Source organism: Microtus oregoni, unplaced genomic scaffold (assembly GCF_018167655.1).
Source record: "Microtus oregoni isolate MIOR12 unplaced genomic scaffold, Mior012 000107F_ref0000227, whole genome shotgun sequence".
Classification (NCBI taxonomy): domain Eukaryota; kingdom Metazoa; phylum Chordata; class Mammalia; order Rodentia; family Cricetidae; genus Microtus; species Microtus oregoni.
This window is the reverse complement of record NW_024544725.1, coordinates 1179958-1190660: the sequence shown is the minus strand read 5'-3', so window position 1 is coordinate 1190660 and position 10703 is coordinate 1179958.

Below are 10703 nucleotides of genomic sequence, written 5' to 3'. Positions count from 1 at the left end.
CTTCTGAATGGAAAGAAACAGTTGCGAGTTTTCATCTCTGTGAGGTTGCTGTGAAGATTAAATGTGACAGACCTGGCAGTGCATTGAGCTTACTGCTTTGCACAGGTAATATGATAGATGTTCTTTTGTTATTTCTTGTTGCTATTGTTGTAATTAATTACTCTCTGCCTTCCCGATAGGTTGCTTAAAATATAGATGAAATGAAAGCGCAAAGAGCTGCCCTGCATTGTCTTTCTGTGAACTTAGAAAACTGGTGAAATTTGAACAAAATGCCAATGCTAATTTATTTTATTGCTGATTTTGACAATGGGTATCATGTAGCAGAGGCTGGCCTAAAATTGATCCTCCTGCCTCCACCTCACAGGTGCTGATTAGAGGCATGTGCTGCCATGTCTAAGCCAGTTTTAATTTCTTAGTTTCTAATCCCGGGACCCAGATACTGAAGCAAGGAGAATAGATTGGCAAGGATTTAAATTCAGCCTGGGCTACATATTGAACCTGTCTAAACAAGACAAAACAAAAATCCCTGCAGCAGCAGCAACAAAAAAATTCTTATGCCAGAGTTGGTGGCACATGCTTGTAATCCTAGAACTTGAGAAATAGAGGCAGAAGGAAGAGGCCTGCCGAACATCCAAAGCCAGCATGGCCTACACAGTGAGTTTCAGACCCTCCAGCACTACGTGGAGGGAATTTGTCAAACTCAATTTATTTTCTTTAAACAAATATGTCCCATTCAAGTCAAAACCAGTTGTTTAGTTTCATATGTGTATTATTTCCATTCCAAATTCAGTAATTTGTGGATATAGTTCAGCAGTGTCGCACTTTTCTTACATGTGTAAGACCCTTTGTTTGAAATTTAACCCTACAAAAAAAATCAGTAATAGATTTCTCCAAGGTATAAATATTTTTCAAATGGGTTAACTGAAAAGGAAATTATTTAGAAGACCTCTGCTGCTTGAAAACAAAGTAAAACTTAGTCAGTTGAGTAGCTCCAACAGCGTTTGCTTGTATAGTATAGCAAACTTCACTACTTTTGCAGCCATAGAAAACTTTTTAGGACTGTATCGCTATTAAGTTTTTAATTTTTCATTAAGCATACATATGTTGTAAGTTTTTTTTTACAGAAATCCTCTTCTTTATGTATCTTTAAAGGGTTTTATACTTATGTTGTGTTAACAGCTAAGGAGTAAATTGCTTGTGTTTAAAATGAAGAAACCCATTGTTTATTAGGTAGAACATAAAGAAGATTTAGAAAGCAAATTGTTTTGAAGTGCTATGCATTGAATTCTGGGCCACACAGATGGTAAGCAAGTACTCTACAACTGGGGTACATACTCAGCCCCCAGAAACCAAATCTGTTATCTTAGAAAGTCACTAATATCATATCATATAGGATCTTCCCTCTCCTCTTTTTGTACAGTCCTGTAGAGCAGGAGGAACCTAAGTAGATTTTTGAGTCCTTTAATTTTGTTTTGAAGTTAAAATTGTTAGCTTCCTTTCAGATCATTGACAAGACCAGAGATAAATTTGTAGAAGGAAAGGGTTTATTGCTTTTCTCAGTTCTTGGTTCAGGTGCAAAATCTAAACTCATTTTGGAAGAGTGGTGACATGTTAACAGATATTGATACTCCTTCATAGTCTCAAAGCCTATTTGTTGACATATACATTCTACTGGCCTGGTTTATTGTCACTGTGGCCTGAATCAGGACAGTGAAAAGCTTGGCTATACAAATCCATCTGACAACTATGTCAGTTATAACAGAAACTGCAATTCCCAAGTCTCAGGGGAAGTCACGCCTTGCTGGAATGACTAAAGCAATGAGACAGAAGCAGACAGGCTTGGGTTGCCTAGCAAAATAGCAATTTGAACACAGTGACTCACACATCATAGCAAGGGTTGGGGGAAATGAAAATAACTGATACATTTTCTTGTGTTCCGAGTTCCATTTCAATGGAAGCAATTTGAAAACAAATGAAATGATTGTGTGTAAGCCACGTTGACTATTATACACAAACACTATTCAAAATGTCCACTGTTTTTCTTAGAGAAATTAGAAGCAAGAATCTTTACTTTTCAATGTTTAAATATGAGGCTGAACCTCTGGGAAAATATTAGATGAGAAAAGGTTATACTCAGGTATTTCTGTATACTATGTGTATAAAGATTATATACAAATAGATGCCTGAATGGTACAGTTTGAAAGTATTAGGAAGGTCGCTTGTTTTAATCACTGACTACCCTGTAAATTAAACACTGAGCTTGGTAGGTTATACTTGCAATCCTAGCACTCAGGATGCTAAGGCAGGAGGACTATCATGAGTTCAAGGCTAGTCAGAGGTAGAGGGCTTTGTAGGACACCCTAAGCTACAGTGTGATTTTTTTTAATCTAAAAGAACACTAAGAGCCCCATATTTATTGTAAAGAAGGAAAGTAAAGCTAATTTACAGAATACAAGAACACCACAGGGAAGTGCACCCAGGTGAGGCCCCTGCCCTGGCTTGTGCAGTTGAGATGCACAGAGAGCTTACCCCCTCTTGTGGCTTTCATTTCACTCTATACTTTACTAACTGCTCCGGATAGAGGGCGAATTACCATTACTAAGGACTGGGGACACAGTCCAGAGTTTAGAATGCTTACCTAGTGTGTTCATGTTCCCCCTCATTTGGTCTATGGAATTGTATTCAAAATGGCTGAGTGGGAGAATACAAGCAGCACCAATTATTTCACAATAATAATTTTCCTTAAAAGTGGATGTGTTTTTTTAAACTTTTCAGCTGTCTTTCTGTTTTGCTAACCCCATCCCCAACTATGGAAGCATCTAAAACATCTTTCTTAACCACTTGGTTATTACTATTTCTCAATGTAAGAATTGGATATTCTTTATTACAAGTATCGAAACTTCTATACAGATGAAAAACAAACAACAAAAAATAAATTTTAAGAATGTTTATTAACCAATTTTAAGTCATGTGCCTAGGAAGTGATAATTTGGATGTTTGCACCCTTACCTGAAGCTCTAGGGTACACACTCTCTCCATGATGGGATGTTGTTCCTGAACATATGCATACCTGCTTTGTATCTGGGTCACTTTATGATATTTAATGAAATGGCTGGGTTGAATTGTTTATAGAACTGTCCTATCTGTAGGACTAAATAGCTCAGCATTGTAAGAAATAACTCATTTTTCCTTTTATGGAAAATAGTCTTTGTTCTTTACCTTCATTGTGAATTAGAGAATTAAAAGTTATTATCCTACTTCTTATTTCTTGTGAAGTAAGCAACGATATTAACAGAGATTAAAGACACTTTTTAAAGATAAATAACTCCAAAGGCTAAAGGATTTTATTATACATTGCAAAATGTATATTATTATTTTACTGATATTATTATTATACTATATTATATTAGTTCCTATGTTGTTTTTGGTCTCACATTTCTAATCACAGTGCTTGTTACCTGTCAAGGTCCTAGGAACTGAGCTTTTCTGGTGGCTAAATGTCAGTTGTTGGGGAGAAAAATAATTGGTAAGGAAAAAAATCCTAGAATGTAATTCCCTGAAGTAGCTCTTATCTCACATACATTAAAATGACAGTATTTGTTGTGAGGTGACTTTTAAATAAATAGGAAAGAAATTTCTTTGTGAGATTAATGAATTTTGGTAATGTCATCGAACTGCAGGATTGGGAGCCTTTCTTTTCTGTCACTGCTGGCTCAGTCAGTACCATTTGTTGAAAAAAAATAGTTTAAACTACAAAACTTTATACATTTTTTTTCTAGTGGTTCATCCCTATAATTAGGCAACCAGACTCTAGGAGAGTAGTTTCTTTACTAATTCCAAACCAATGGGTGATTTATTCAAATTTTATCAGCAGAGAGAACAGGCTGCAAGTTCTTCCCTAAGTCTTTTCTTGCTCTCCCAATTTCTAATCATAGTGTTTGTTAACTGCCATGGTCCTAGGAATCCAACTTTCTCAGTAGCTAAAAGCCCTTCATTGGGGAGCAAAAATTGTGAGGCAAAAAATTTTAGAATGTAAGTCCCCGAAGGAGCGCTGATATTATCTCATCAATCTCCCTTATTTTATCCACGAAAATACTGAGCTCTAGAGAACTCATACCAAGTTATTAAAGAAATTGGTCTTCACAGCTTTTTCTCTTTTCACCTCATCTTCTTGTCCCCAAGCATCTTCAGTTACTTGCTTCTTTTTCCGACACGTTCCACAAACCCAGATGGCCAGCTCAAGACTTTCCTTCTGAAAGGACTTTGTTCCTAGCATTTTTCTCAATACCGCCCACCACCCCACCACCCCAACATCCTTCTTCCCAAATAAAAATCTAAATTTCCTGGGATTTATTCCGTGCTCTTAGAACCTTGTTGTAAGAAACCTGCTAAAACTCATCTGGGAAACTAATGTTAATGGTGTGAACTGGTTAATGTGTTACTGCTTCCTGGAATGATATTTGCATTTTAACAGAGACTGGGAATTTTAGATAGCCTAGTAGGGAGTATAGTTCTGGGTGGGATGCCCCTTTGTCCTAAAGTCACAAGATAGAGCTCTTCATTGTACCTCAGGCTAACATTGTCACCCAGAGGGATTTGTCTGTCTGGTAAATTAGTATATAGCTATATGCAAAAGGCTTTGGACACTTTTTTTTTAAGCACCACCTCTTTAAAAGCCTTCTAAAGCGAAAGCGCCCGTGAAACGGGCCCTGCACTTCATGAAGGGCGTCTTTTGTATGAACAACAAGACCTCCAGTGGATCCTGACAGGTTAGGCACAAAGACAAACTCATTTTTTTCCTTTTATATGCCAAATTAATTTAACTAAAAAGTCATTTGCCTATCGGTTTTCATTGCTTTACAGCTTTATTTAATCTCTCATAACCACTAATTTGAATATAGTTTTCCTTTTTGCCTTTCCTCTGTCTCCCTCTCTCTCTATCTCTAACTCTCTCTCTCTGATTTCTTTTTCCTTTTCTTCTGTTTTCTTCCACTCTTTCTCCTACCAAGCACCTCAAGCACAGAGAAGCTGTGGATGGGTTGGCTTTGAAAGTCTGATAGGAGATCCCACTTTTCAAAGGGAAAATTCCAAAACCTTGTGTAAGGCAGAGTCACGGTCCTGTCTTCTAGGAAAATGCAACTGATACGGTTATACTCTCTCCATCAATGGGTTCTGCATCACTGGATTGAAATGATTGCTTACTGAAAATGCAGTTTTAATTGGATCTGTACTGAACATGTATGGACTATTTTTTGTCTTTGTTTTCTAAGCAATTTAGTATAATCACCATTTATAGAGCACTTACATTGTATTACATATTGTAAGTAATCTAGAGATTGTTAAAGTATATGGGATAATTGAAAAAAAATGAAAATTCAATTTCAGGTATTATAAGTAATCTAGAGAGGTTTAAGTATATGGGATAGTACATGTAGGTTAATTGCAAGCATAGTCCTTTTATATAGGAGACGTCAGTGTTCATGTAGTTTGGGGTCCTAGTAAATAGGATGGATATAGTCTTGAAAATGTTATTTCAAGTTATACCTTTTATGTCTAAAATTTAAAATGTCATTTTCCTCCTCTGTACAATCCTTCCTTTTCTTCTTCAGTGCTGGAGTCAGAGTTAGGACCTTGTCCATTCTGAGAAAACACTCTACCAACTGAGTGAGATATACTCAGGCCAATTCTCAGGTAACCTTATATCTTCTTTCAAGCTTATTGTGTTTGTTATTTTTTAATTTTATTTTGTTTTTGCACTTCAAAATAGGATCTCATTATGTAGTCCGGGATGGTGTTAAACTTCCATAAATCCTCTGACACTGCCTCATAAGCACTAGTATGCTATCATGTCCAGCTGTTACTTACACATTTATTTCATATGTTGTTCTGCAAGCAGGTCTCTTGTTTTCAAATCCAGAGTGCCCTGAATAAATATCCTCTCGCTCACACTCCTGCAGCAAGTGCTGGATTGTAGTCAAAGCATTAGAATTGCACTAAGGAGCTAACTAGTTAATGTACAAATTCCCGTTTTCCACCTTTGCTAGTGTTTTTTTCCTCGGTGAGTCTAGAATGGAGCTCTGAAAAATGCATTATAATAAAGCGTCCACCAACTCCTACGACACTGATCTCAGAGCTACACTTTCTTTTTACACTTTGTCTTACGATATAGCCCAGGCTGGCACAGCATTCAAGATCTTCCAGCCTCAGCTTCCTCGGTGTTTGGATTATAAGCATGTGCTATTATGTGTGACTTGCTCTGTGGGTTGTGACAGACTTAAATACCAAGTGTTTTGAAAGGTTTAGTGCACTTTAAAAATGTCCCAATCTGCTGGGCTGTGGTGGCACATTCCTTTAATCCCAGCACTTGGGAGGCAGAGGTAGGCACATTTCTGTGAGGTTGAGGTCAGCCTGGTCTACAGAGTGACTTCCATAGCTACTGAGGGAAACCTTGTCTTTAAAGACCAAAAAATAAGTCCCAATCCAACAAACTGAGTGAATACTTGGTCAAATGGCTTTTCCTCCTTGTTATTTTGCCTCGAGTTCTCTTTAAAATAATGAAATTATGAGGGCCAGCACCGACACATTTCTGTGCTTTTTGATATCACTCACTATGTGCAATGGACATAATTTTATCACATAGTCTCACACATGGAAATTCAATTGATGGAGGTAGAAGATGTCTTCAATATATTCTACTAACATTTATTTTCATAGAGAGAAACTGTGGCTTGGAAGCAGAAAGTGACTAAGTAAAAGCAGTATCTACACAGGACTAGTACCTAGTCTGTAGACTCAAAATGTATTACGTGATTTTCTGAGAACTGAGTGTTCCATAGGTCAATCTCATTTCTTCCTTTAGTCCTATGTATTTTCATTGATTTATGTCAATTTGAGAGCATTTTATGAAGTTTGGAGTGCTCAAACAGGCTGAGCTATAGTTAAGGAAGCTAACAAGCAAGAGGAAGACAAAGAAGAAAATAATTACAAATCTACTACAGCACCAGACACCATCAGGGCACTTTACAATGTCTAATGCTAGGACCTGTTAGATTTTGCTTGAAAACTAGACTCTATTTTTAAATTTTTAGATTTTATGTCCTCATTAAAATTTGACAAAAATCATCAAGTGGTGATATAGTTTCAGCTAAAATATACCAGGTATGGTGAAATGAATACTCTTGATAAAAAGTATTTTGGGCAAATTAATTTACCACTTCTAGCATTAAAAACTACAGACAAAGCTGGGCGGTAATGGCACATGCCTTTAATCCCAGTTTTTTAGGAGGCAGGCAGACCGCTGAGTTTGAGGCCAACCTGCTATACAGAGCAAGTTCCAGGACAGCCAGGGTCACAAAGCAAACCTTGTCTTAAAACACCAAAACCTCAACCCAAAAAAGGCAATAAATTATTTTAATAAGCAAAGCATGCCCAGTCACTTATTTAAAGTTAATTTCACAGCCCTCTGAGCCTATATTTATTTATTCAGCAATGGTAGTATAAAAACAAAAAATGGATATTAGTTATTAGATACCTTTCAGATCTATTGCAAAAGTAAAGGTAAATAATTGTTCCATCTCTTAAGCATTCTTTTATCTTCTGAAATCTAAGTTACATTGATGACTGACTGTTTTTCTTATTTTGATATTTGCTGCATAAGAGATTTTTTAGCTCTTAATTATATTATAAAATATATTAAATACAGTAACTAATTTGAACTTTAATACATTTTACAAAGTGCCCAACTCTCTGCCAGGTACTGTGAGATTGAAAAGCAAGCTATAACACTTATACTATTCTAGCATTCTGTCACTAGCAACATGCTGTAAAACCGGCCATCTCATTTTACCTTTTTTGTCTTGTCTTTTATCCCAAATATATTTTAGACAGAGCAGGCATTATTCTCATTGTAGATGATTCAAAGGAGGCTATGGGAAAGATGAGGCTAAGTAACTATAATTCGTTATTTACTTGTTTTTCAAACATAAGTCTAACACTAAAGTAGAGGTCTGCCACCAACAGAAATGTTCTTGTCTTCCTACCCTAGGCACTGAGCTGCTCCTTTTTCCTTTATAATCAATATTACTTTGTCCCAAGCCTGTGATCCAGTCCCTTAAGGCACCTTGCTCTTTGATAATAAGTTTCTCTAAGGTGTTGGTGTTAATAAGTGTTAATGAACAAAAGCATTACCTTCTCTGGGAATACGATTTACATTTTAACTGGAGCTTTTAGAGAACAGCACTTCATTCTGTTCATATCACCACCTGGACAAAACTTTCAAAACCTCCTCATTGTCAAACTAGTTAATTTTAAAAGCATCAACCCTGTGGAACAAAGTCCCCACAATTTGCTCCTAATCTAAACTTGCTAAAGCCTTTCTCCCAGAAATCTACCCCATGTGTCCAGTAAACTGGACTATTTCCTTTGCCTACATAATCCCACTAGGTTAAAACTTCTCCTCCCCGTAAATGCTTCTCTAATCTATGCCCCTCCTACGGCATTTGCGCTTTTATCAGCCAATCTTTAAAGGACTTTAGATTAGTTGGTAGAGGATTAGAAGAAGAATTGAAGCAAACAGCAGGACCAGGAGTGTCCATCCAAGTAAGAGAGTGGCAGAGTTTCCAGTTTCGGAACCGGGAAGATAGAAGGGTTTTAATCAGAAGCCTTGCCAGTTTCACGGCCTTGGCAAAGGCTGTGAATGGAAACGTTATATCTAGTTATCCTGGATAGAAGACTTTTTCTGATTGCAGCCTGTCCTGGAAGAGAGGGATTCTGAGTATCAGCGCCTCAGCAATGTAAAAACGATCGAGAATAACCAATCATAGTGCTCAGAAGGTAGAGCCCTCTAGAGTTTAGAGGTTAAACGATGTGTTTAAAGTCACGTAGCTACTAAAACTGCAGTAGAGCCAGGACTTAACTCACAGTTTACTGCTCTGGAAGCTTCCAAAGAACTTTGCCCTGTGATGATATACGTTGTCTGTGTACCCTTGGTCATCTGCCCTCATCCAGTTTTTACCCCTGCCTTAGAGTTTATCTATAACTACTCTTTAATCATTGTACTCTTAGCCATTCTCTTAAAATGACTTTCTTTCCACTCCTGGTCACAGTAAGGAAATCTGAATTCACCTTCTTAATGCACTTCAGTGCTACTTAAAGGTGATTTATTTATCTGATTAATGCACCCAAGTCTCAAGGGAGTCAGACTTTTAATATCTACATTTGTTTTATAGGTCCTGGTAAGACTATAATGTTTTAGGGACTACTGTGTAGTAATAGAGTTTGTTGGTACACGACTGATCTTTAATTGGAATTCTACAGCTCTTACCTCTAGTCTTCTAATACACTTTCTTCCTTTGTGGAAATTGGTGACCTTCATAATAATCATACATTAATTGGGGAGTTAGGAATGTCTGACAAATAGCTAAAGCAAAAACATAGGATTAAAAGCAGATTTTATAATCATGAGTTACTAATTTTATGCTTCAGTTTCAAATAATATATCTCGATGCCTTAAAATATGAAAAAATACTCTTATGTTTTGTGCTTTCTTCCACTATTTTATGATTCTGTGATATTTTCACACTTCCTTAAGTTATACATATATATGCACAAGTAATCACAATACATATTATTTACAATTTTATCAAGTTATGTTACCTTTGTAGCTTAATGTATAACCTTAAGCCCTATAATTTATTATTGAGGCTATGATTAAACAGACTAAATATTTACTACCAATCCTTTCTCTATAGTTGACATCTTCTTTTCTGTTGGTTAGTCATTCATCAATAACTATTTTAATAATATATTTTACCATTTAGTAATTGTTTTTTCTCCCCCAAGGAGGATTCAGGGTTGCCATTTATTTTGAATTATTTCAGGCTTTAAAATATCTATTAAATCAAGTGCATGGATTTTCATCTACCAGTCCAGAAGTTAACCAGTTGAGCAATGGGTACAGTGATTTTTTTTTTTTTGAGGCCAGTCTGGATCACATAGCAAGACTGTCTCAAACAAACAAAATGAAAGGAAGAAAGAAAGGTACAAAACAAGAAGTAAGAGTAGTAAGAAAGTAAGGATGGAGGGAGAGAAGGAAGAAAGAAATTGGCAGTGAGATGGTTCAGTGGGCATTTGCTGTAAAAATCTGACATGCTGAGTTCCATCCCTGGAAGGCATGTAAATGTGGAAGGAAAGAAATAACTCCACAAACTGCCCTTTCACCTCCATCCATGTGCACAGCAGCACACATTCCTATACACATATATCATAAAGGGTCATACTCACACCACATGACTACTGCTGCTAATACTGAAATTTACATCATCAAACAACTTAGCTAGTACTTTTGATTCACTCTGTGTTTTGTACTTTTATAGATACTTCTCTTTTGCCTTCTGATATTAGCTGTATCTGAAGGGATGCAACATATCTAATGTCAGACAGTATTTTTTTTCTGTGTACAGGACTTGTTTTCTGTTTTTACCTGTCCTCTTTAACATTCAATGATGCAATTAAGATTCTACTTTTTCAATTAATATATAAAATTTACTTGAAATACAGAATATAGTCTCTAGATTTACAAATCAAATTCTAGCATTAGATTAGGAATTTTGGTTGTTAATGTATCTAGTGCTCTATTCCATTTGTACACATTTTTCTCTTTTATTGTATACTTGCTAGATCATCTCTGTTATTCCTCTGTATCA